This window comes from Spermophilus citellus, assembly GCF_964194105.1.
Source record: "Spermophilus citellus genome assembly, chromosome: 3".
NCBI lineage: Eukaryota > Metazoa > Chordata > Mammalia > Rodentia > Sciuridae > Spermophilus > Spermophilus citellus.
This window is the reverse complement of record NC_138184.1, coordinates 103300939-103324306: the sequence shown is the minus strand read 5'-3', so window position 1 is coordinate 103324306 and position 23368 is coordinate 103300939. Positions and strand designations below refer to the sequence as shown.

General features: G+C 58.4%; 1 protein-coding gene across 11 annotated transcripts in view; it reads left to right on the top strand.

Annotated features, from left to right (window-relative positions):
- Nucleotides 1-23368, top strand: part of RIMBP2 (RIMS binding protein 2) — a 214058-nt gene that overhangs the window by 83789 nt on the left and 106901 nt on the right. For 9 of the 11 annotated variants that reach the window (XM_081286193.1, XM_081286191.1, XM_081286188.1 and 6 more), the window contains 2 exons: nucleotides 10212-10301; nucleotides 17541-17663. The gene's annotated coding sequence lies outside the window, so the exon portion shown is untranslated. The remainder of the gene's footprint in view (nucleotides 1-10211; nucleotides 10302-17540; nucleotides 17664-23368) is intronic. The other 2 variants (XM_081286194.1, XM_081286190.1) reach the window with 1 other exon arrangement.

The following is a 23368-nucleotide window of genomic DNA, read 5'->3' as shown; positions in this document are numbered from 1 at the left end:
GCAAAACTCCTGGGCTGCAGGCTCGTCCCTGGTGGGGGAGCTGGGGGCTCTAAGAAGCGGGCCTCCTGGAGGGTGGCCAGCTCCCGGGTGCACCCTCACCAGGGGGTGATGCTAACCTCCCACAAGCTGGGCCCCTTGGCTCCCTCTCTGGCCACGATGCCCTCCGCCTTCCATGCTGTGATGTGGCCAGTGGCAGCCTCACCAGGATCCAGACAGATGGGGCCACCTGAGCTCAGGCCTTCAGATTCCAAATCTGTGACCTAAATAGACCTCTTTTCTGTAGGAAGTACTAGCATCAGGTATTTCTGCTCTAGCAACAGAAAGCAAGCATGGAAGGGACTAAATAAAGACTGGGCTCTGTGTGACCCCACTTCATCTGAATCCTCTGAGATGTAGATTCCTGAAGAAGCTCAGAAAAGAGTTAGGACCAAAGGCAAACAGAAGGATGCTCACAGCCAACGGGAGCCGTATGGAAACGCAGACCCAGCATTGCCAAAATTTCTGATTTTTTTTTTTCAACAGAAAGTATAAGTCTTTATTTGTGAATTAGCTTTCCTGTTTCTGAATGTTGATAATTAGTTGGGCACAGAGCTGGGGCCACAGGAATCGCAGCAGGCCAAAGCCAGCCACCCGCTGCTGACGTTCTGATGGGTCCTGCCCGTCACTGCTGGCAGGGGCCGGGCGAAGGTATTTATGTTTCCACGTGAGAAATTCTAGACGCGCATTTTGCCTTTGTCAGCTTTTGGCATCTACTGATCCTGCGTGAACAAAAATGGAAACAGCAGGCTGTCGACGGTCCACCCGAGAGATGGCAAGAGCGAGCTGCCTATCCTCAGCCCCCTTTCAGCCCTAGGCCAGGTTGAGCAGAGGGGATGTTGAGAACGTGACCTACCTGGTCTGGGCCCAGCTGTGGAGCCCTTGAGACTTCCCCAAGCTGGCAGAGGGAAGGCTCATTCCTCTGACCCAGAGCAGGCGGACTAGCTGTGCTCTCGGGGGCTGAAGAACCATGACAGGGAAAGATCCCCTCTGCAGCGGAGGTGCCCTGGTGCCCAGCCCGGGAGGAGAAGTCTGCACGGGAGGACGGAGACTGAGTGGTGCTTTCCTTTAACCTGTGCCAGGTGCTTCATGGAGGAGGGTTATTTTGGCCTTCGATGACTCTTGAGGGTGTGGGTCATGGTGGGGACAGCAGCCCAGCTGGAGGTGGGGGCTGCAGGCCCCAGGTCCTTTGCAGGACCTTTGCTGGCCTGGTGGTGCTGCCTTCCTCCCCAGCCCAGGCTGCTGCCGCAGGACAGGTCCGTGGAGGGAGGTTTTGCTGGGTGAGCGTTGGCAGCAGAGGCAGGAGGCAAACCCTGGGCAGAGCCAAAAAATAAATGGTGGCCTCAGACCTGCTCAGAACATCTTCCACTCCAGTGTCATCGGCAGAGCTGGGCAGGTGGGATCGTCCCTGTGGCCTCTGCTGCAGGACCCCGTCCAGGAAGCCACGTTGCTCTGCCATCTCCTCCCTGACCCCTGGTATTCGTGGCATCCCAGGCCTCCTGTGTCACAGCACACCCACGAAGCAATGGGCCAGGAGTCATTTACACAAGAATGGGGTTCCTTGGACCCATTTAACCATAGCCTTGACTGAAAGCCACACTGAGGTGCCGAGTTCAAGAACTGAAGTAAGTAGCTCCAACATTTTGTGTAGAAACCACTGTGCAAAAAGGTGATAAAATGACAGTCCTATTTAAAATGCAGGCTTGAGCTGCTCACTGTGGGGTGAGCTGGGAATGCCTGGAGGCCCTGGCTGAGGGGCAAGGAGTGGGCACGGGCCTGGGAAGACTGGCGGGACAGCCCCTGAACACCATGGATGTTAGAGAGGTGGATTCTCTTTAGTCGCCAACATCCTCAGAGGGGAAATTTCTCACAAAAATATCCAAAATGGAGGACTTGGTGAGGGGAGCCACGTTCAGGGGCCAGGAGGCGGCAGAGCCCCCAGGTGGACCCTTCTCTTGCAGGGCCAGCGCACCACCCTTTGTGCAGTCCTGACACCACCTCACGAGACCTCAAACTCACTGCCCTGCTTGTGTGACTCCTGCTCCTGAGACCTCAGGGTTGAGACTACTAGGAAAGGGAAGCATGTGGGAGTCTCTGCAGCCTCCCCCTTGGCCTGCTGGGAGATGGCATTGGTGACCTGCAGGCTTTGCTGCATTCACGTCCAAGGGCCCCACTGGACCCACAAGCAGAGCTTCTCCAGGGGTGGACTGGCCATGCATTGGTGAGAGCTGGTAATGGGCTCACCCACTTTCCCTTCCAGGCCTCCCCCTTCCTGGCTGTGGCGGTCTCCTGGCACTGAGGGCCAGGGCATTGCCACATTGTTTCTGGATGGTATTCAACAGAAACACACACGTCCCCAGAGACAGATGGGCAGTGCTCCTGGGGACACTACTTTTAATGCATTCAAACCAGAACAACCCCAGGGTTCAGTAAGAGTTGGTCTGAAAGGTCCTCTTGGCACACGTGGGGGTCCTAGGCTAACAGTGGGGACAAACAAAAGGCCTATTCTGTTTCATTGACAGAGTTGATGAGCAGCAATGCAAATCTGGGGTGTGTGTGTGAACCTTCTGGAGGAGTCTCAGCTGCGAGGAGGCAGGAGGGAGGTCTTCTGGGCAAGCAGAGGCCATGGTTACGCGGGTGTGGGTCCTTGTGGTGGTTAACACCTGTGGTTTGTGTGATTTTGTGCATATTACTGTAATTTAAAAAGCTAACTTAAAAACATCTGAAAATATCCACATGGAAGGAGGTCTGATCGGATTTCTGTGGCCCCAGATGGTCCTTGCAATGAGATAGAGGTGGGTCAGGACACATTTCCAAACCCCGAGAGGTCTCTGAGTTGGTCTGGCATAAAGAAAACTCAGTTGGTAACTGATCAACCAACCCGTGGGCTGGGGACCAGGCTCAGTGTGGCAGTATTCAGAGGCACAGGTGTGCAGGGCACAATAGTCAGTTTGGGGGAGAGTCTAGTCTTTCTAAGTGTGTGTGGGTGGCTGTGGCACTTGCAGTGGGGCTGTTTGCAGAACCCGGTCTCGTTTTCTCCTGTGACTGAAGGGGCCCTGCTGGAGTTTGCAGGCAGAGGAGGATGCCCAGGTGGAGGAGAGAAGGAAGCTCAGGCGCCCTTAGAGGGCAGTGCCGTCTTGAAGCCACCCTGACAAATCACCTGCTGAAAAAGCAAACACTTTCTTAAAATGGCACTTAAACATCCTCGTTGCTCTGGTATTTGTGGTAGGGCCCTTAGAGGCTCGTCCTTTCCATTAGCGAAGTTATAGTTGATGGGTTGCCCTGTCCGCAGGAGCAGCAGGCAAGCCTGGAGCTGATGGGCTGTTCAGCCAGTGGATGGAAGTCCCTTCCACGTGGTCTCTGGCTGTCCATCTGTCTGCACATTGTTCTCTTCCTTTTCATGACTATTATTCTAAACTGCCTTACCTTGTAAGCGTCTCCATCACAGGTGCCCTGGAACTCCTCTGTAGGAGTTGGGAGTTGAATCCTTAGGCAGCCCAACACAGCAGGTGTGTGTCTGTCCCAGTGGCTGCTGCTCGTGGGCTGAGGACCAGGCTTAGTGTGGCAGTATTCAGAGGCACAGGTATGCAGGGGACAGAGGTAGTCACACTCGGTGGCCCTCACGGGGCGGGGGGAGGTCCTCTCAGCATGGGATGCTCCTGGGAGCACCCTGATGGATGCAGGTGAGCCTCTTCCTGGGTGGCACCTAGGCTTGCTGGGGAGCTCAGATGGAGGTAGGATCCCCGTGATGCAGACCTTACCATGCACAGTGGCAGTTGGGGCCTGCATGGTGCCCATCTAGTGCCAGCACATTCTGTCACCCACAGGGGAGCCTCATCATTCCTCCAGCCTGGTGGCCATCAAGGTGCTCTCTGTCTGTGGATCTGCCTGTCTGAATACTTGCCGTGGGTGGAATTAGCCCACACACGAGTGACCATGTCTTCTTGTGTTCCCTTGGCAGCCTGTCTCCCAGGGCACTCATGTAGCAGGACAGCCATGATCCTTCCTCAGGCTGAATGATGCTCCACTCTGTGGTCCATCTGCTCCGAGGAGCACTCGGAGGGTTCACACACCTTGACATCTGATCAGGGCTGTGGCGGATGTGCACGGTCAGGTTTGCACACTGCTTTCACTGCCGAGGGCGTGTCCCAGAGTGCGTGTGGTCCCCAGGTGACTCTTTCACGCTCTGAGGTCCCCTGAGCTCTTTTCCATCTTCCATCCCCACCAGCCATGCCAGAGGGTTGGGAGGGGAACCTTCTGGGCTACGCAGTGTCTCAGATGTCCCCCCTGCTGCTGTGGGGCAGCCTGTGTTCCAAAGGCACCGACCAGGGTGACCTCATGGGCTCCTATGTGTGCTTGCTCTTCGCTACCAGGCCGTGTGCCCTTTGCAGGAGTGTGTGAGCTGGGGCGACAGGCACCACGGAAGCCGTACTTGAGCATGCTGCGAGTCTTCATCCCAGCCTGCTGTGCATTCCCGGTGGCAGGAAGATGGTTCTAGAGAGCGCAGTGAGCTTCTCTGGAGCTGTGTGATTGGCACATGTGGTACTGAGCCGTCCAAAGGATCAGGAATGGTGTGCACGGGGCCCATTGGGCAAGGGCTCTGTGATCAGCTTTTCTCAAAACAGGGAATTAGAGGTTTGGATCTCTCCGCCCTCCCTGTGGCTGCTGGGAGCCTATACGATGGTGGTGGCAGCAGCCCCCTTATTTGCATAATCACATTTCACACCCAAATTGTGCTTTACAGTTTGCCAAGTGCGTTTACATGAATGATCTCACTTAAGTTGCCAGGAGTACTTGGAAGGGTGAAATGCTTTTCTCAAAATCACATTTGCTAAACGTGAAGACGAGGCCCCAAATCAAGGTCCTCTACATCTGGGGTCTTTGGGGAGGACCTGTTACTGTCCTGGGCATTGGCCTGGGGACAGGAGTGGGCCCAGAGGCCATGGCACCCCAGTTCTATCCCATTCTCCCCTCCATCCCTCCAGGCTCTACCGTAGGTCCCCGACCCCACAGCCCCTTCCTCTCCTCTGGGGACTCCATCTCCCTACCCGGGCCACCAGGCTGTGACACTTATGAACCCTGTTTAGGAGGAAGGAAAAAACATCATGAAGCATGTTTCAGGGTCAACTTGAGTGATTTTCCTGTATGTCGTAGCTGGTGCTGAGGATGCCCTCCGGGACGGCATCCTCCGGCTGGGGCTCAAATCCTAACACACGGCATGCATCCTCGATGAGCATAATGGCATTGCATGTTTGTGATTCGTGATGTAATTACATGTGTCCAGAGATAAAACTGGTTGTAAAACTTTCACAGCCTCTAAGCCAAAGCAAATTAACAGATGAGGGAGAAGTGAATGCGTGAGGCCCACACGGTTAGCGTTACCGACTCCCCCACTGAAGAGCTGCTGTTCGCAGCTGCCTGAAGGTTCCCTCCCACCCCTGCCAGGGAGCTCCTCTAGACTCCTGCAGAATCTTTGATTGTTGCATCCTGTGAAGTCATTTGGCCTCATCTGATAAAAGCCCCTCTGGTCCTGGGCTTTGGGCATGAACACAGTGCCGGCATTGGAACTCAGTACCGAGGGGCAAGGTGGGGCAGACGTGTGTTCTGTCATTCAGATGTCATGTCTCTGAGAGCTTCTTGGCTCCTCGAGACTGCACCTACAGTCACCAGCTCAAAACGCCTTCCAGAACCTTCAGTTATAGGCGCTTCTGAGCCTCATTACTCACCCTCAGGACCAGGGGGCCACCTTCATGAAGGGAACCAGGTGCATAGGCCCTTATGGATGCCTGTGCCCAGGCTTGACCTGCCCCGCCACTTACTAGGTGGGGGCTACCTGCTCAGGCTGCCAAGCCCCTTGTGCCTCAATTTCTACATATGACAAGAGGGGTCACATCCGTGTCGAGCTAGGGTGCTGTGAGGACTGGACGAGGATGAGGAGAATGGGCAGGGGCCAGCCCTGGGCTCAGCCCAGGAGCCAGGACCCAGGGCAGGCACAGGTTAGATGTGACTCCCCTGCTCCTCCCATCCCAGAGTGCTCTGCTTCTCCTCCAGGCCTGCACCTTCCTGCAGACCCACCTTCACTCTCCAGGAGTCACCAGGCCTTACCTGGTCCCCATCTTTCCCAGCAGCCACCTGGGCTATGCTCACCTGGGGAGGGGAGGCTGCTGCTTGCTGCCTCTAGAACCCCTGTCTCCACCTTCTTGTGGCAGCCATGTCCTTCTGAAACTTGAATCACAGCCTGTCTCTCTCTGGGACCTCTGGCTGCTGGATTCCCATTAGCAGGGTCCTCACCTGCCAGGTGACAGCTGAGTTCACCTACTTTTCTATGGTGTTGCTGGGAGACCACAATGTCCCATAGTTCCAGGGACGTCCTTGTTTGAAGGACTTTCCCATCAGGACCATGTCAGGGTCCCTGAGAACTTGGCCATACAGTGTCCCATCCACAGAGCATCCCCAGATTCCACACAGGGGACCCAGACTCCCTAATCCTCAGGGATCCCAAGTCCCCAGGTGCCTGACTTCCTCCCACTCTGCACCTGTAGCCCCACCCACACTCCCAGGCCCCACCTTCACCCAGCCCAGCCCCAACATGGACCTCTAGCTCTGCTGCATGGGTGCCTTCTCTCACCGTGGACTTCATATCACACAGTCGGCCTTGGAGGAGCCCCTCATCCTGCCTCCAGCCCAAGGGCTTCCCTGGGCCCCTATGCAGCCTCCAGAATCCGAAGGGCAGGCAGTGGACAGCTGGGCTGGACTGTGTGTCTGTGCAAGAGCCAGCGAGGCGGAAGCCACTGGGACTCCACATGTTGGAGAAGTGTCCGCTCCCACACTGAGGGGCTCATCCTGCCTTCCCTACTCAGAAGCAGCCAGCCATGCAAGCCTGGGAGCAGCTCTGCCTCCACCGCAATCCACTTTCCACCTGCCTGGTGCTGTGGGGGACTGGGCACCAGGGTTTCAGTCAGGTGGTGCTGGCACTGGGTATTGCAGTCAGACGTGGACCACTCTGACTCATCTCTGAGGCCAGGCCTGTCCTAGGAGTGACCGAGTCCTCTCTTTGCTTCCCATGGCCGCCCAAATGGCTAACACCTTCGTGTGTGTGGCCCACACTGTCTGCTTGGCCCATGGGCTGGAGGGTGGGGCTATTTCCAGGGCACTTGTCCCAGCCGTCCACTGAGCCCTGGGCTTGGAAGAAGTGCCCACCAGTTATTGGGCAATGTGCCTGTCCTTTCTTGCCTGGGCTTTCTCCAGGGAAGTGGCCATGTTGCCCTTTGAACTTGGATTCTTCTATGTTCCTGGAGGGGATGGGGTGGTTGAGACCCAGCTCCTCCCTTGTCTAACCCTTGCACTGCTCTTGGGCAGCCTTGGGGATGCTCTGCCCCCTCCTCGCTGTCCTAGGCAGGACTGGTGAGTCAGCTCAGGTCGCCTGGTGGCCTTCTCTCAATTCTGGAGGCTGCAAGTCCAAGACCAGGAGGGCCATTCCCAGTGGAGTCTCCTCGTGGCTTGCTGTGCTGTTGGGTGCCCTCAGGTGGCAGTGGTGGGAGGGCGAGGGGGACATTGATTTTCCTCTTCTTACAAGGACACCGATCCTATCAGATTGAAACTACTCTATGACCTCATTTACCCTTAAATGCCTCCCAGAATGCCTCTCTCCAAACAGCCACCAGGACCCAGGGCTTCGCCACAGGGACTTGGGTCAGGGTGGCCTGGACAGCAGCAGATGCCTGAGGGTGTCTTTGCTGCCTGCCCTTCCTCTCTCTGAATGTGGGTAGCTCCTACCATCACGTGGCTCCCTTGCCCACCCTGCCAATACTCTTGACTCCAAACAGTCTGACTTCTTTTACAAAGTGCTCCGTTTTAAAGCCACATTTGACCTGATGGTTCATCTTGGGAAGGAGAGCATGATGCCTGGGTTTATTTGAATTAGTAGCAAACATCAAAACAGGGAAAATGCAGAGAAATCCATAGTGACCACTGCTTGCCACAAGCCCAGCTGGCGATGCTGGTCCCAGTCCTGTGTGACCCATCCCTTGAGATGTCCAAGTGCCCCTCCTCATCAATCCTCTGGCCCACATAGGTCACACACCCCTTCCTGTGTGCAGTTCAGTTCTCCCTCCTCTTGTCCCCACTGGAATTCACTTCTTGCCCATAATTTGGGGGAAAGTGGCCACAATATCAAACCAGGCCCCCTAATGAGTCCCTAGTGCATGCCAATGGGTTGAAATCCCCTTGGCTGGCACTCTCCAGGACGGCGAGTTTGGGGGCACACTGAACAGAGATCTGACGTCCTAGGGAGCAGACAGACCCCTGGGCTGCAGTCTCCTCCCCGCTCCCTGCCCCACCTTCCCCACACTCAGCAGCCACACCGGGCCACCTGCGTCCCTGAGCTCCCCGGCCCTCTTGCACTCCGGCGCCACATTCTCTGCGCGTCTGGCCAAGACTCCCTTCCTTTCTACCCTGCAGTCCTCAAATCTAGCCCAGAACTGTTGGCCAGGTGCCGGGAGCCCGACCCTGCAGTGTGCTCCTCTGTGGAGGGCGGTGAGGCCCATGCCTCTTCCTGCCTGGGCTGCTGACCCTGTGGCTCCACATTGTGCTCTGGTTCTGGGGAGGTGCTGCTCTGGGCCCATGTTCCTTCCCCAGAGCCCCTTTGTGTGGCTTTCAGCCTGGGGCACCTAAGGCAATTGCTGTCTGCATTGCTTGTTGGTCCTCCCTGGGTAAGAAGGCTGCTGAACTTCCCAGGAGGTGGAGATGCATGGGGGTGGGGCCGTCCGTCATCACACCCTCTTCTAGGTCCCAAAGATGGGACTGGTGGGACCCTGTGCAGCAAGTGTTCCGGAAGTCCCTCCTCACTGCAGTCCCGGCCCAGTGTGAGTCATACTCCCCTCTCCTGCCCGTGGGCGTGTGTCGTCAGGCTTACTTACTGGCCCTCAGATGTGGTCAGCAATGGACAGTGTCACGGCCCATGGTGGCTTAATCATGCTTCAGGCAGCCCAGGTGTGCCCAGGGGTGACTAAGGCACTGGGTGCTGGCCCCCTTAGCAGGCCGTGAAGACCCTGCTCCAGATCATGCTGGACCCGCCCAGCCCTCCTCCTCCTCCTCCTGTGAGTTGTCCTCCTGGTGCCGCCCGCGCTGGCTGCTGGAAGACTCGTTCTGTCGTGTTGCGGCTACAAGCCCACATCTTCGGGAGGCCTTCTGGTCTCAGTATGCAGCTGCTACCTGAGGTGATCTCTGCTCCGCTTAGCATTCCTGGGGTAGTGCTGATTAATTCAGAAAGGCTCAATTTAATTGGAGCAGTGGCCATTTCCCTGGGCAGACGGCTCTTGTCCTGCACGGCGTCACTTATGAGGCCTTCCAGGGTAAGTCTTCTTGCTGTCCAGCACCTGAACAGTGTCAGAAGGGTGAGCAGTAGACACTTTCTGAACGCTCCCCAGGAGCCACGACACATGAGTGTCGGAGTAGCAACTGTGCCTGGCCGTGGAAGGGGAGAGTGGGCTGAGTCTGCATCAGCCAGGAAGCCAGCTGCGTTCCCCCCTGTGCCCCTGGGAGCTCCTGTGCACAAAGGGAGATGCACATCACTGGTGCACGGGGCCCGGGGTCTGAGCAGGCTCTGGCTGGCACCACCTTCTTACCTGGAGATCTGGTCCATGGATGGGGTTCTTCCCACTTGGCTGCTCTTGGCCTTGGTGGTCTGCTGGGCGGTTTCTGATTCTGGAAGCACAGGGTGTGGGGCTGTGCATTTGGAGGCTGGTGTTGCTTTGGGCATCTTTCTGTGGCCGGCTCCTTGCAGTGGGCACTGGGATAGCGAGTGGCCCCTGAGTGCCCGTTCCTGCTGGACTGGTTTGGGGAGACTGCCTTGGCATCCTCAGCCTTTCTCTTGGGGAGGCTGATTTTGTGGGTTAGGCAGCTGACCTGGACCAATGAATGAGGTGGAGTAAAATAAATGGGTGCAGGCTTTTCCTTGGCCACCAGAACTGGGGTGTAACTGGCTGCATTCCTACAGCCCTGCTCTGCGGAGGAGTTTGTCCTTGTAGGATGTTATTGGTTCGATTTTGTGGATCGGGAAAACTCTCAAAGCACACAGACCTGTGGGTTCAGAATTGGTACCTGACCCCGGGTCTAGTTCCTGTGGAGTTTCTCAAGCTGGGTCTGACCTCTCATGCCCTTTCCTTTTATCACAGGAAGATGAACTGAAGGATGCTGCCCACGGAGACCGTCGCCTGACAACCCGTTATGCAGGCCTACCTACAAGGGGCCGGCAGCATGACCAGGTAATGTCACCCCATCAGGAGGCCCCCCGGGGGGAGCACCCCAAGGTGAGGGGCCAAGACCCCAGGTATCCTGTCTGCTGCTTAGGCCAGTGTTGTACGCATGCTCTCCAGGGGTCTTCCCACAGGCCCGGGTCTCCATGTCCCCAAGAAGGCCAGATATGGGACATGGGACAGCCTCCCGTGTCCACAGACCCCTGTCCTCCTGCAGAATTTTCCTCATCCTCCACAGCTCAGCCAAAATGCCAGGGTGTCCTGCACTCTACTGCCCCTAGTCTATCGCACCAACGGGTTGGTCAGTGCCACCTGGGCCCCAGCCCTCCTCTTCTAGACCCTGTTCTCTTTCTTGGTACTTGGGGTTAAGCTCAGGGGTACTAGACCCCTGAGCCCCAGCCCCAGCCCCTTTATGTATTTTATTTAGAGACAGAGTCTCACTGAGTTGCTTAGTGCCTCGCTTTTGTTGAGGCTGGCTTTGAACTCATCATCTATCTCTCTCAGTCTCCTGAGCCGCTGGATTATAGGTGTGCGCCATCACACCGGGCCCCTGTCCTCTTCTTGTGCTTCCCCTGGTCCTCCCCCTCTGCTGGGCCTGGCCCTCCCCTTCTGCTGTACTGGTCCTCCCTCTCTGCTGGCTTGGTCCTCCCCCTCTGCTGGACTGGTCCTCCCTTTTACTGGATTGGTCCTCCCCCTCTGCTGGGCCTGGTCCTCCTCCCCTGCTGGGCCTGGTCCTCCCCCTCTGCTGGGCCTTATCCTCCTCATCTGCTGGGCCTGGCCCTCTCCCTCTGATGGGCCTGGTCCTCCCCCTCTGCTAGGCCTGGTCCTCCCCCTCTGCTGGGCTTGGTCCTCCCCCTCTGCTGGGCCTGGTCCCTCCCCTCTGCTGGCCTTGTCCTCCCCCTCTGCTGGGCCTGGTCCTCTCCCTCTTCTAGGCCTGGTCCTCCCCCTCTTCTGGTCCCGGTCCTCCCCCTCTGCTGGGCCTGGTCTTCCCCTTCTGCTGGGCCTGGTCCTCCTCCTCTGATGGGTCTGATCCTCCCCCGCTGCTAGGCCTAATCCTCCCCCGCTGCTAGGCCTGATCCTCCCCCTCTGCTGGGCCTGGTTCTCCCCCCTACTGGGCCTGATCCTCCCCCTCTGCTGGGCCTGGTCCTCCTCCTCTGCTGGGTCTGGTCCTCCTCATCTGATGGGTCTGATCCTCCCCCTCTTCTAAGCCTGGTCCTCCTCCTCTCCTGGGCCTGGTCCTCCTCCTCTGCTGGGCCTGACCCTGCCCCTCTGCTGGGCCTGACCCTGCCCCTCTGCTGGGCCTGGCCCTCCTCCTCTGCTGGGCCTGGCCCTTCTCCTCTGCTGGGCCTGATCCTGCCTCTCTTCTGGCCTGGCCCTCCTCTGCTGGCCTGGTCCTCCCCCTCTTCTGGCCTGGCCCTCCTCCTCTGCTGGCCTGGCCCTCCTCCTCTGCTGGCCTGGTCCTCCTCCTCTGCTGGGCCTGATCCTCCCCCTGCTGGGTCTGGTCCTCCCCCTCTGCTGGGCCTGGTCCTCCTCCTCTGCTGGGCCTGGTCCCTCTCCTCTGCTGGGCCTGGTCCCTCTCCTCCGCTGGCCTGGTCCTCCCCCTCTGCTAGGCCTGGTCCTCCCCCTGTGCTGAGCCTGTCCTCCCCCTGTGCTGAGCCTGTCCTCCTCCTCTGCTGGGCCTAGTCCCTCTCCTCTGCTGGCCTGGTCCTCCTCCTCTGCTGAGTCTGATCCTCCTCCTCTGCTGGGCCTGGTCCTCCTCCTCTGCTGGGCCTGGTCCTCCCCTCTGCTGGGTCTGATCCTCCTCTTCTGCTAGGCCTGACCCTCCTCCTCTGCTGGGCCTGGTCCTCCTCCTTTGCTGGGCCTGGTCCTCCCCCTCTGCTGGGTCTGATCCTCCTCCTCTGCTGGGCCTGGCCCTTCTCCTCTGCTGGGCCTGACCCTGCCCCTCTTCTGGGGCATCCCTCCTTCTCTCTTAGGCCCCAGCTGCCCTCCTCCCCTTGGCCCACACTCCTCCTCCCCTTGGACCACCCCTTCCTCTCCTAGGCCCCAGCTCTGCTCCTCTGCATGGCCCCTCCCCTCCTGTCCTGTAGGCACCACTGGGTTTGCCTGTGGTAACCTTTATTACTGGCAGTCCCCCTCACTGTGAGGCTCCATCACTGACATTTCTTCCTTGCACACTGAGCTGGGCACAGCTCCTGATGGTCCACTCTGCTTGGACCATCTTCTCTGCTCCCCCATCTTCCAGCGGCTGGCAGCTGCTTTTCATTGAAGTCTCAAGTCACTTGGCAAAGCTGCCCACTTGAGTGTCTCCCTTCCCTTTTCCCTGTGTGAACTCACCTGGTGCCTGTTCTTTAATCTCTTGGCCCCTCTTGGTGGAACACATCTTCAATGATGTGTCTGTCTGTCCCCTGCACGTTCATGGTCTTTCCCATCTGAGCCTGCAGCCCCTGGGACAGGTGGAGCACCCTGGGTGCTGGTTTGTGGGGTGGGTGGCTCTGAGCTGCTGACTTGGCAGCTCTACCAGTGCATAGGTCAAAGAATGACAGTTCTGACAACTCATTGCCAAGACCTGGATACCTGTGTCCCTGTCTTCTTCCTTGGCCATTTCCCCCCGGGAGGTGTTTTTAAGAAAACCACGAGTGTTGATGAGGGTGTGGAGAAAGTGTACCTTGTGCCTTGTGGGTGGGTGTGTGAACTGCTGCCGTCCCCACGGAGGCCCCCAGAATTTAAAAATAGGATGTTATGCATGAACAGTGATCCCACTCCAGGGTATGCATGCAAAGGAACCACAGGCAGGGGCTGGAGTTGCAGCTCAGCGATACAGCACTTGCCTCACACGGGTGAGGCACTGGGTTTGGTTTCCAGCACCACTTATAAATAAGCAAAAAACTGAAGGTCCATCACCAACTAAAAAATATTAAAATAATAAAAAAAGAATCACAACTGAAGCATCAAAGAGGTGTTTGTACACCTGGGCTACAGATGATGGTAGCCAACAGGTGGGAGCTGCCCAGGTGTGCACCAGTGGATAGATGGATACACAAAATGCCACTCAGCCCCAGGAAGGAAGGAGGTTCTGACAGGTGACCCTGCAGACAGGCCTGGGGGCAACCCATCCAGTGTAACTGCCAGCCACGGAAGGACGAGGGCCTCCCGGTTCAGGTGCATGAGGCTCCCCGAGCTTCCAAGTCACGGGAAGAGAGGGTGGAGTGCAGGATGGGGGTGGGGAGGGGATGGCGAGTCCCCTGCTGGGGACGGAGCCCTGGAGATGGCGGTGGCGGTGCCTGCAGACAATGTGTATTTAGCGCCACAGATGTACTCTAAAAAATGGTTGGAGGACAGATCTGGTGTGTATCTTGTCACATTTTAGAAACACGTGCTTTACTGTGTCCCCTCCTCTCCACTCAGGGCCCTTCCCTGGCCCCCAGCTCCCACCCTCAGGCCAGTTCTCGGCAGGGGCTCCAGGAGACTCACACTCCGAGGAGTGAACACAGAAGGCCCCTCCCAGCCCCTTCCCAGCCAGGGGAGCGAACCACACAGCAGTGGTGGCTTCAGGTGTCAGCTGTGGGCGGGTGGGAGCGGTCCTCGGGGGCTGTCCGCAGTCTGTGCCAGTCTCTCCTTGGGTATTCATGGCTTCTGCCAGGCCGGGGGTCTCCAGCCCAGCAAGGGCGGAGAGCTGGAGCAGGGCCCGCGGGCCTTGGCCGGGCTGGTGCTGTGGTGGAGGCAGCCTCCCCTCGCAGCCTTCTTGCTGTGCCTGGTGTCCCAGCTCCAGGGGACTCACATTCAGTCCCCTTGTCTCCTGCTGTCTTCCCAAAGTGGCCTTTGAAGGGGCTGTGAGGCACAGAGCAGAGCTGGCTGTCCCTTCTACTCAGCAGGGACATCTGAGGAGCCAGGGGCTCACCAGGCAGAGGTGGGACAGCTGAGTGGCAGGGACTCGCCCAGGCCTGGCCACTTACGCCAGCCAGCCTTCAGGGCCCCCTCTGCCCTTCCCCTTCCCCTCCCTCCCTCCCTCCCTCCCTCCCTCCTTCTGTCCTTTATGTCTCTGTCTTTCTCTATTTTTTTTTTTTTTTTGGTGATAACAGTGGATTCCTTCTGCCATATTCCTACCGGCACTCTGTACCTTTCCTCTCCCTCCCCTCCCTTGCCCCCTCTGCTGGACTGTCCCCCTCCATTATCATTGTTGTGGTTTTAACTGTGCATTGTGGTTTTGATTCATCATGGTGCATTCGGACGTGGACGCAGCAGAGCTGGACATCAGGGCTCGGGGTGGCTAGCTACTGTATGGAGGTGTGGAGAGCGTAGGGAGATAGCGGCTCCCAGAGCTGTCCTTGGTGCTGAGCACCCTCCTGTCCCGGAGTGTGGGAGTGCGGGGTTCCTTCTGGTGAGGACAGTGCTGAACGTGCCCTAGATTCATGGTGGGGAACACGTGGGGTGTCCACTCAACCTGCAGAAGTGGAGGGACCCTCTACTAATTTCCTTGTCAGTTCCTGCCTGCACTTGCAACCTGCCCTGATTGACAGTGACATTAATTATCAGAGCTCTTAATTATGGCCGCAAGGAGACGTGCTGTCGGCACTTTCCCTGAAACGGCACAGAAAGGACTGGTTCTCAGGTACAGGGCATGGTGTTGGACTGTCTGGAACATGGGCCTGTGTCCCTTCTGGAAGGAGCCTTGTGGAAGACGCCACAGTGGGACCCGGGACACGGGGCCAAGATGTCTTCAAGGTCTTGTGGGCCCACAAACCAGGCTTTGTACTGTTTTCAAAAAATATAATCAAATTCTATCGTCACTTGGGCCAGCGGGGCCTGTGCAGCCTCCCAGCTGGGGAAGCCGTTCCCGTGGCAGGCCAGTGTTCGAGGGGGGCTTGGCGCAGAGTGCCTGCTGCTGGGAGCGGTGGGCCTCCTGGCCAGGTGTCACTGTGCACCTGTGGTCTGCAGTGGGCATGAGAGGAGGGCTGGCTGCGAGGCCCAGGCCACCATGCTGCTCTCTGGGTCCCTTGGCTGTCCCATCTCAGTAGGTCCTGGGGCAGCTCTGCATCCTGACCCCAGGCCAGTTGCTAGGTAAGCCCTGAGCTCATCGTCTAAGAACCTGTGACCTGGTGACACTCCTACCCACTGGCCAGAAACTGGCCGGCAGGAAGTCTAGGTCCAGCTGTGCACAGAGCTGTGGATGATGGTCAGGGGGTCTTGCTTTGTCCCCTTTCCTGAGGCATTCTATTGAAAAATTATGGGGCCTCATAGGGACGTCACACATAGGTATTTGGGATTTTGAGGCTGTCCCAGCCCTCCTGAGTGTTCCTGTCCACCTCATCTGGTCAAAATAAGAAAATCTCGTACAAGTGAACCATCTTAGCCCCCCTGAGGGCAGGACAGAGAAGGGGATGCTGGCTCCAGCCTGGCCATGCTGGGGCCCTGCCCTTGCCCTTCAGTGGGGAGCAGCCTGGCTCATCCCCAGGAGGATGTCCTTGACCAAGTGCAGCTGTGAGGGACGTGACTGAGCTCCAGGTGGTGCTATCTGGGCAGGAGGGCAAGGGCTGTGGCCATTATCTCCCTAGCTTTGTGAGGGCGAGGGCGAGGGGCTGTTCCCTCCACAGGCTGGGCAGCCTGCCCAAGGTGGCATGCAGCGTGATGAGGGGCTTAGTGGGAGCAGATGGGGCTGTGCCAGGCAATGGAGTCCACCAGTGCAAAGGCCCTGGGGTGGGAATGAGCTTAGCTTGTTTAGGGGACAGAAGGCTGGGGTGTCCCCAGCATGGTGAGTGGTGGTGCCAGATGGGAAGGTCAGGTCCTGCAGAGCCTGGCATCAGGGTGTTTGGTTTCATTCTGATTTCCATGGGAACCAGGCAGTAGCTGAGGAGTGCTGCAAGGAGCACTCCTTGGTCCCCATGAGCCTGGGCTCCAGGGTGCTCACACCTCACCCCACGTCTGATTTCCATGACCAGCAAGAATATGAGAAGCGATGGCTTCCTGCCAACATGTAGCCCTGGGTTGAGGCTCACGAGAGGCACTGAGTTCCAGGAGGTTGTGACACCTTCAGCTTCTGACATCTTCCAAGTTCCAGGCCCCGGGTTTGGTGGCAGCTGAGTGGCTGTGAGGACTCCCGTGAGCCGGCCCTGGCTGTGACCCCTAAGGTAGCTTCCACGCACTGCCTCCACTGAGGAAGGCCACGTGGCGCCCTCCTTTCAGAGCCAGGGAACTGTCCAGTTGGGCACTGCCCTCAGTACTGAAGCCTCTGTGACAGAAAGGCTTCTGTGGCTGAAATGTGGCTTCCTGATGGGCTGTGACTGAAGCCACAAAGCATGTTCTAACTCTGGGGAGGAGGGAGGCACACGGCAAGTCTGCTGTGGCCTTGATACATGGCCTCCGTGGGCAAGTGGGCAGGGCAGCTGGAGCCAGCCACAGGCCCCTTACCAGAGCATGCCCTGGCCTGCTGCAGAGGAGCGGGGACGGAGGGGGACTAGGGGGCTGCCAGCGAGCTCACAGCTTGGCTGGGGCTACAGCCTGAGGGTGGAACTGACCTGGCGCTAGATCCTGGGGAAATCCGTGCTCATACATATGCAGTTCTGTGCCGTTTTTACCCTCGGCTGAGACAGGGTAAAGTTTTTAGGCAGAGGAATTAGCATGCTTACACAATCGGGTGACAGTCTGGTGTGTGTCAGGACTCTCACAGGTGAAGGGACAGGAAGTAATTTGGGTTGGTGTGAACTAACGGGCCCAGTGGGAACAGAGGAGACAGCAGCTCCAGTTGGGCTTGTCCTGGTGCCCAGGACCGTCAACACCCCATCTGCCCTTTGCGTTCCGGGATCGGTGTCCATTTACCTGGCCTTGCAGTCAGGCCGTGCTGCTCTCATGACAGCAGGCAATGACACCTATAGTCTGTTGTCCTTAACTTCCCATGGACAGCAGTCTCCTCCCAGGCTCTCAGGATGGCAAAGGGCTGCAGGACCACTCCAGTCAATCACCACGTCCAGGGGATGGCATTGCATTGACCAGCCAGTCTGGGTCCCGTTCCCAGCCAGAGCTAATCACAATGCCGTGCTGGAGGTGGGCAGGCCGAAGGGGGAGGTCAGGTGCTGATTGGCCAGTTTGACTACAGGTGCTCAGCCCAGTAGGGCTGGACCCTGAAGTCCACCCTGGGGAGGGAGGGACAGGAGGCTCTTAACAAGGAAGCAACAGATGTCAGCTGGCCAGGTGTCCACCTGGTCCCTGGGCAGTCTGTAACAGCCTTTGTTTCCTCAACGCTTCTGCTCCCAGGTGAAGGCAGAGTATGCCCGGCTCAGCCGCACACTCACCATAGTGACCAGAGAACGCGATTTGGCCCTGAGGGAGAAACACCAGCTCCAAGTCAAGCTGGAGAACCTGGAGCAGGTCCTGAAGGTAGGCGGCCGGTGCTGCAGGCCAGCGTGGGGCAGGGGGCACTGCGGCCAGCGCAGGAGGCCGAGCCCTTCGACTCCTGGAGCTCGGGGCCCTCCCGGTGCCTATCCTGCTATGGTGTGAAACCCACGGGTGACACAATTCCAGCATTTCTGGAAGCAGCCCTGTAAACCAGTTCCATGTTCCCATTTCTGAGGGTACAGAGAGCTGAGCCGGGCGGAGGGCGGCTCTGCTGATGGAAAGAGGGCGGCCGGCTGCAGCCCAGTGTCTGCTGGATTTGAAGCTGTTGCCAGATGTCCAGTGGCCTTTGCTATAGGAGAATAGCTAAGTCAGAGTACAGCTACCTCAGGCTGCACTCCCTGAGCCGGCTCCTTCAGCGTCCACCTGGTGGGGTTGGGCGGCTTAACATCGCCGAGTTAGGCTGAGTGAATCGGTCAGCTTGCCTCCCTCCCTCCCTGTCTCCTCCCTTCCTGTTTGATTTCTTGGATCCTCATTGTTCTAGAAAGCAACAGTGTGGCCACTGTAGTCCCACTGTCCAGTGTACTCACCGCAGTGTTTCTCGGGGGCACCTGCCCTGCCCACACCCCTGGAGCAGGAAATGGCTTTGACTCCAGTGGTCACCCACTGGGGACTATTGGAGCAGAGTCGGTGGCACAGACTATGGCATGTGAGGGGCGTGCAGTGGGAGTGGCTGCTGATGGGGACCAGGTTTCCCTGGGGGCCATGGGAATCAGACGGGGACTGAGGTCGTATACAGAACCACAGGGCGCACACTCTGGTGGATTTTGTGGCTGACGAATTCCATCTCCATGAAGAATTCAAGATGCCCTGTTGGTCCACTCCTGGCCCTGACTGTGCACCAGGCTGGTCTTCAGGTGAATAGGCTGGTCACCAAGACTGGCAGGCCCGCTCAGCCTTCCCTGGGGTTCCATGTATTCAGAGCTTGGCACAGGCCACAGGTGAGGAGATGGCCAGCACAATGGCTTAGGCCACGGCCTCCAGCACTGAGGGTATTGACGAGGGCACAGGCCACTGTTTATCCCACCCTCTATGCTCCAAGTGGGTGTTTGGTGCATTACGAGGGGTGTGGGCCCTGGATCCCTGGAAGTAAGGAGCTTGCAGAGTCTGATTAACAACTTGGACCAGCAGTTCCCTGGGGACATTTGGCAGTGTGGTGGCATTTTTGATTGGTGTGCCTGGGAAAGGGAGCCCTGGACATCTAAATGGGTAGAGGCCAGAGATACCGCTGAAACTTCAGTACTCTGGTCAGTGCCCCATGGTAGGGTTATCTGGCCCTGTGCCAGTGTCCTGGGGTGGGAGACATAGTGTATTGTCTTATTGTGGCTGTGACAAAGCTCCCCATGGTGGCTCGGTGGCTTTAAACAACACAGATGTATTCCCAAACGGTTCTGGAGGTCAGAAGTCCAAAACGAGCCTCACAGGCTAAAGGCGAAGCCTCTGCCAGGCTGTGCCCCCTGCAGACCCCTGCAGGCCTGGCCTTCTCTGGCTCCTGCTGACCCCTCGCACCTCAGCGCTACCTCCACAGCCTGCAAGGGAGGGAGCGCCTCCTCTGAGACCATGCGCCCCGACATCAGCCAGTTGGATGACCCAGGGCAGCCTCCAATTTCAAGGTCCTTAATGTAGTCACATCTGCAGAGTCCCTTTTCCTGGGAGGTGGACATCCTTGGGGGTTGCCACACCCTGGGGCACCTTAGTCCTTTTTGTGGGCAGAACAGGTGGGTGAATCCACAACCCTCAGCCTTGAGATTCCTGAGCACACACTCGCCTGTGCCCCTTGCTTCTCCTGGGGCGGCCCTTCCTGTGTGGCCCCAGGTTTGAACCCCAGTGCTTGGACCTTGCACAGCTGCCAGCCAGGCTCCCACCAGGCTCTGTCCAGCCTGTTCTGCAAGCTGACCTGTCCATAGTGACCCTCCTCTCCATGGGCGTCCACGTGAGGGTGTCACCTGCCCTTGGGGGAGACTGGGAAGGAGGCCTGGGGGTGAACTCGGACTTTAGCAGCAAGCTGGGTCTGTGCGAGTGACATCAGTGACAGGGAAGCTCACTGGAAGCTCAGTGCCCAGGGTCTGCAGTGTGCCTGGTGCTGTGGACACCTCTGCCTGGCACCTAAGTGAATCCAGGTGTGCAGAGGAAAGCCGCTGTCCCAAAACACTGCAGGAACTCCGTGCCCAGGCCTGAGGCCACAGGAGCTCCTTGTAGCGGGTAGCCATGACGAGAGACGCCCCTCGCCTGAGTTCTCACCTGTCACCCAGGGCCAGCCGTGGGGAGCTGCCTGGTCTGTCATGGGGATTGCCTTCTCTGTTCACAGAGGCAGCCCAGCTGCCCTCCCTGGCCTCTCCCAGGGTGACCCTTCCTCCACCCAGCCCCACAGGTCACTGCCCTTGATGATTCCTGGAGACTTAGATTACGTACCCGTGTCTGGCCAGTCAGCTGTCCCCATCCTCCAGCCTTGCCCCGTGTCACCTGCAGGTGGGTCCCTGTTGCTGTCACCACAGGGGCAGGCCCTGCTTTCCTCCACGCTAGCCCTGGGGCACGCCTCTTGTTGGGGCAGGGGCTTCTTGTCTGCTCTGTCCCCGAGCTGGGGCTGAGCCAGGTGCATCCTGGGCACTGCCTGAAGGTCTCTTGATAGCCTCAGCGAGTGGGCAAGAGGGTGGAGGAGTGCCCGCCCTGACAGGGCCTCCCACAGGACAGGCAAAGCACCCTCTCAAAGGATGGCTGCTCTCCCAAAGAGGGCAGAAAGGACACGGGGACACCAAGCAGGGTGTGTGCTTTTTTGGGGTTTGGTGCTGTGGCAGTTGATTGGCAGGAGGTGCTCACTGCGCATTGGCCAAGCCCTGTGGGATGGGCGGGCTTTCTTGCGGGGCCCTGAGGGGAGGCTGGCAGAGGCAGAGGGAGCCTGGCGCTCTTGACTGGAACTTGCCGCAGCTGGGCATCATACGCGCCCTCAGCAGGTGGCTGCCCAGAGTGGGAGCTTGGACTCAGTTGGTGGTGATGGAGAAGCACAGGGGTTCTCACTCTTCTGGTATTCCTGTTGTCATCGAGGGACCCCAAGGCTCCTCGGTGCCGATGGGGATCCTCTGACGTGGTTTAGAACACCCCGGACACCATCCTGTCCTTCGGCATAGCCAGGTCAGAGGACAATCCTGCTGACTATGGGCTACTGTGCTGCCCCAGCAGGGCTCTGAGTTCTCAGAGGCTTGAGTGGAGTTGGAACCCCGACCTGTTTCAATTAGCCTGAGTTGCTGAGAGCCTCGGGAACTCTGAGGGCCACCCGAGGACCCTCTGGGGGCATGCCCCAGGACGGGGTCCCCACCTGAACTGACAGGCGCACATGGCCGCCGGCCCGTGGTCTGGTCCGTGTGGAGCCCTGTATTGCCCTGCTGGCTCAGAGGCCCAGTGACAGTGGGCTCCTAGACCTCTCCACCCCTGGTTGTAAGCGGAGATCCGTTTCCCTCTAAAACCAAGACCTTCTGATGAAAAAGGCGAGACTGAGGTGGGGCTCAAGTGATTTCTCAAACAGCCCAGTGAGAATGATGATGGAGCTGACCAGAGTCCCCACCATGACCACGCCTGCCTACGAAGTCCCCCTCCCATCCCTCTGAGTTGTATGATTTTAAGAGTGGTCATTGGTGGATTCACATCTGGGTGTGTGTGGCTGTCCCACCCCTTCCTCAGGACGAGGTCAGGGGAACAAGGGCCTCACGGGTAATGAGGTGGTGAAGCCAGGGGAAGGGGAGGCAGAACTCCAGCCCTCCTGGAGGCTTGGCCCTGCTGCTCTTGGGCCCTGTCTGGCCAGTCTCCAGGGAGCCAGGACAGAGAAGGAGCCACGGGCAGGGGACCCGCTCTCAGCTCCCAGGAGAGGGGGCCAGGAGACATGCAGAGACGCTTCAGGACGTTCCCAGTAGCTGAATCCACTTGTCATCCTTCTCTCCGGGGAAGCTGTGCTAAAACTCCTGGGCTCTTGGGGCCATTTTGTGCCGTTAGGAGAGAAACTGGGGAGATTGGGTGAGGCTGGCTGCCTCCTCCAGGAAGAGTCCAGGAGGAACCTTCTGGTGGAAGCTCTAGGGCAGGACATTCCTGCTGGCCCTGGTCTGCAATATTTCAAATACCAGGAGCAGAGGGTGCGAGTGGACAGAGGGCTGAGGGCCGGGTTTAGGAGACCCTGGTGGCACCCGCTCCATCTAGTTGGGGGTGACACTGTCCCCAGCGTCCTTGTCAGGGGAGGGGCTGTGGTGGTGCCTCTGAGCGGTGTCCATGTGACAAGCTCTCAGACATGCTCCTGGGCCCGTGGTGTGAATCGCATGGCTGCTCATTCATTCATGGACAGGACAGGCAGTGACCATGTACTAGGGCTACAGTCATTAGGTGCAGGCTCAGTGTCCTTCCCAGGGAGCAGGGAGGAAGCCCGTGTGGTGTCTCACCAGGCCACGGCAGTGCCCAGTAGAAACAGGGCGAGGGCATGGGGAGGGACTGGGCCTTCAAAAGAGGCCTCCCCAGCTGCATATGAGCCGAGGGGACACCCAGGGGCAGCCTTGTCAGCACCCAGGGATGACCTCCTGGCCATGGGGGTGCTGGACAGTCCCTGCTGCAGCAGGGTTGCTGGAGACACAGGGTGCCCCTCAACAGGAGGGAGGGCAGGGTGCTCAAGGGTGAAACCGTCCTGGGGCTGACCCTGGCGAGGCATTCAAGGTAGAATTCCAAGAATGTTAGCATCTGTCCTGTCATGGTGCTTGGGACCTGTCACCCAGGCTGTGTTAGACTGTCCCAGTCCCCAGTGGCTTAAAACAGTCCCTGTCGTTTATGATCGCAAGTCTGGGGAGGGGTGGCATGGTGCTTTTCATGGATGCTTGTGGCTGACAGTCCCCTGGGTCATCAAGGCAGCGCAATGTGCCTGGGGCAGCTCCACTGGCTTTGGCTGGGACACCTGGCCTCGTCCCTTGCTTCCCATCCTCTGGCAGGTGTGTAGGGTCACTGCCCGAGGCATGACAGGACCATGGACAAGAGCAGAGGAGCAGGGACCAACTCAGGGCTGGCACCAGCCACATCACTGCATCCTGCTGGCCCAGTCTGTAGGCTTGGGGAAAGGACTCTGCCTATGGCAGGCAGGAGCTGTGACGCGTGTCACCAGGCACCACGGGATGCAGGGACAGGTGGGGCGATTTGCAGTCAGTCTACCACAGATGCTGGAGGCCCAGGGGGCGTGAGGAACATCCCCTCTGGGCTGGGAAGGGCTCACCTCCTTCTAGTTAGGCCAGGCACAGGAGTGGAGGCCATCAGGGCTGAGGTCCAGGAGTGAAAGCTAGGTGGCTTCACACGGCAGGGCGTGCAGGGCTCTGTGTTCAAGGTGGAGTTGATAGACTGGTGGCTGGAGGTGGGCAGGAGGAAGGGTCAGGCAGGACTTTGTGGGGCCTGGACGTGGGTTTCGAGTGAGCTCGGGTAGTTTGCTGTCAGGAGAGCACTGGGGACAGCCATGGCTTTGTGTTGGGGACAGCAGTGTGAGCATGGGGTCCTGGGTGCAGAAGCACTCTGGGTCCATGTTGGAGCCCCTTGCCCATGGCGGAGAAGGCGGCCCAGCTCTCCTGGGCGGCACAGGCTGAAGTGTCCACCACGGCGTCTCTCGTTGATGACTGGTGGTCCCCATTGTCAGCTGCTTGGGCTCACATCTGATACCGTGCTCAAAGCCCGAGACA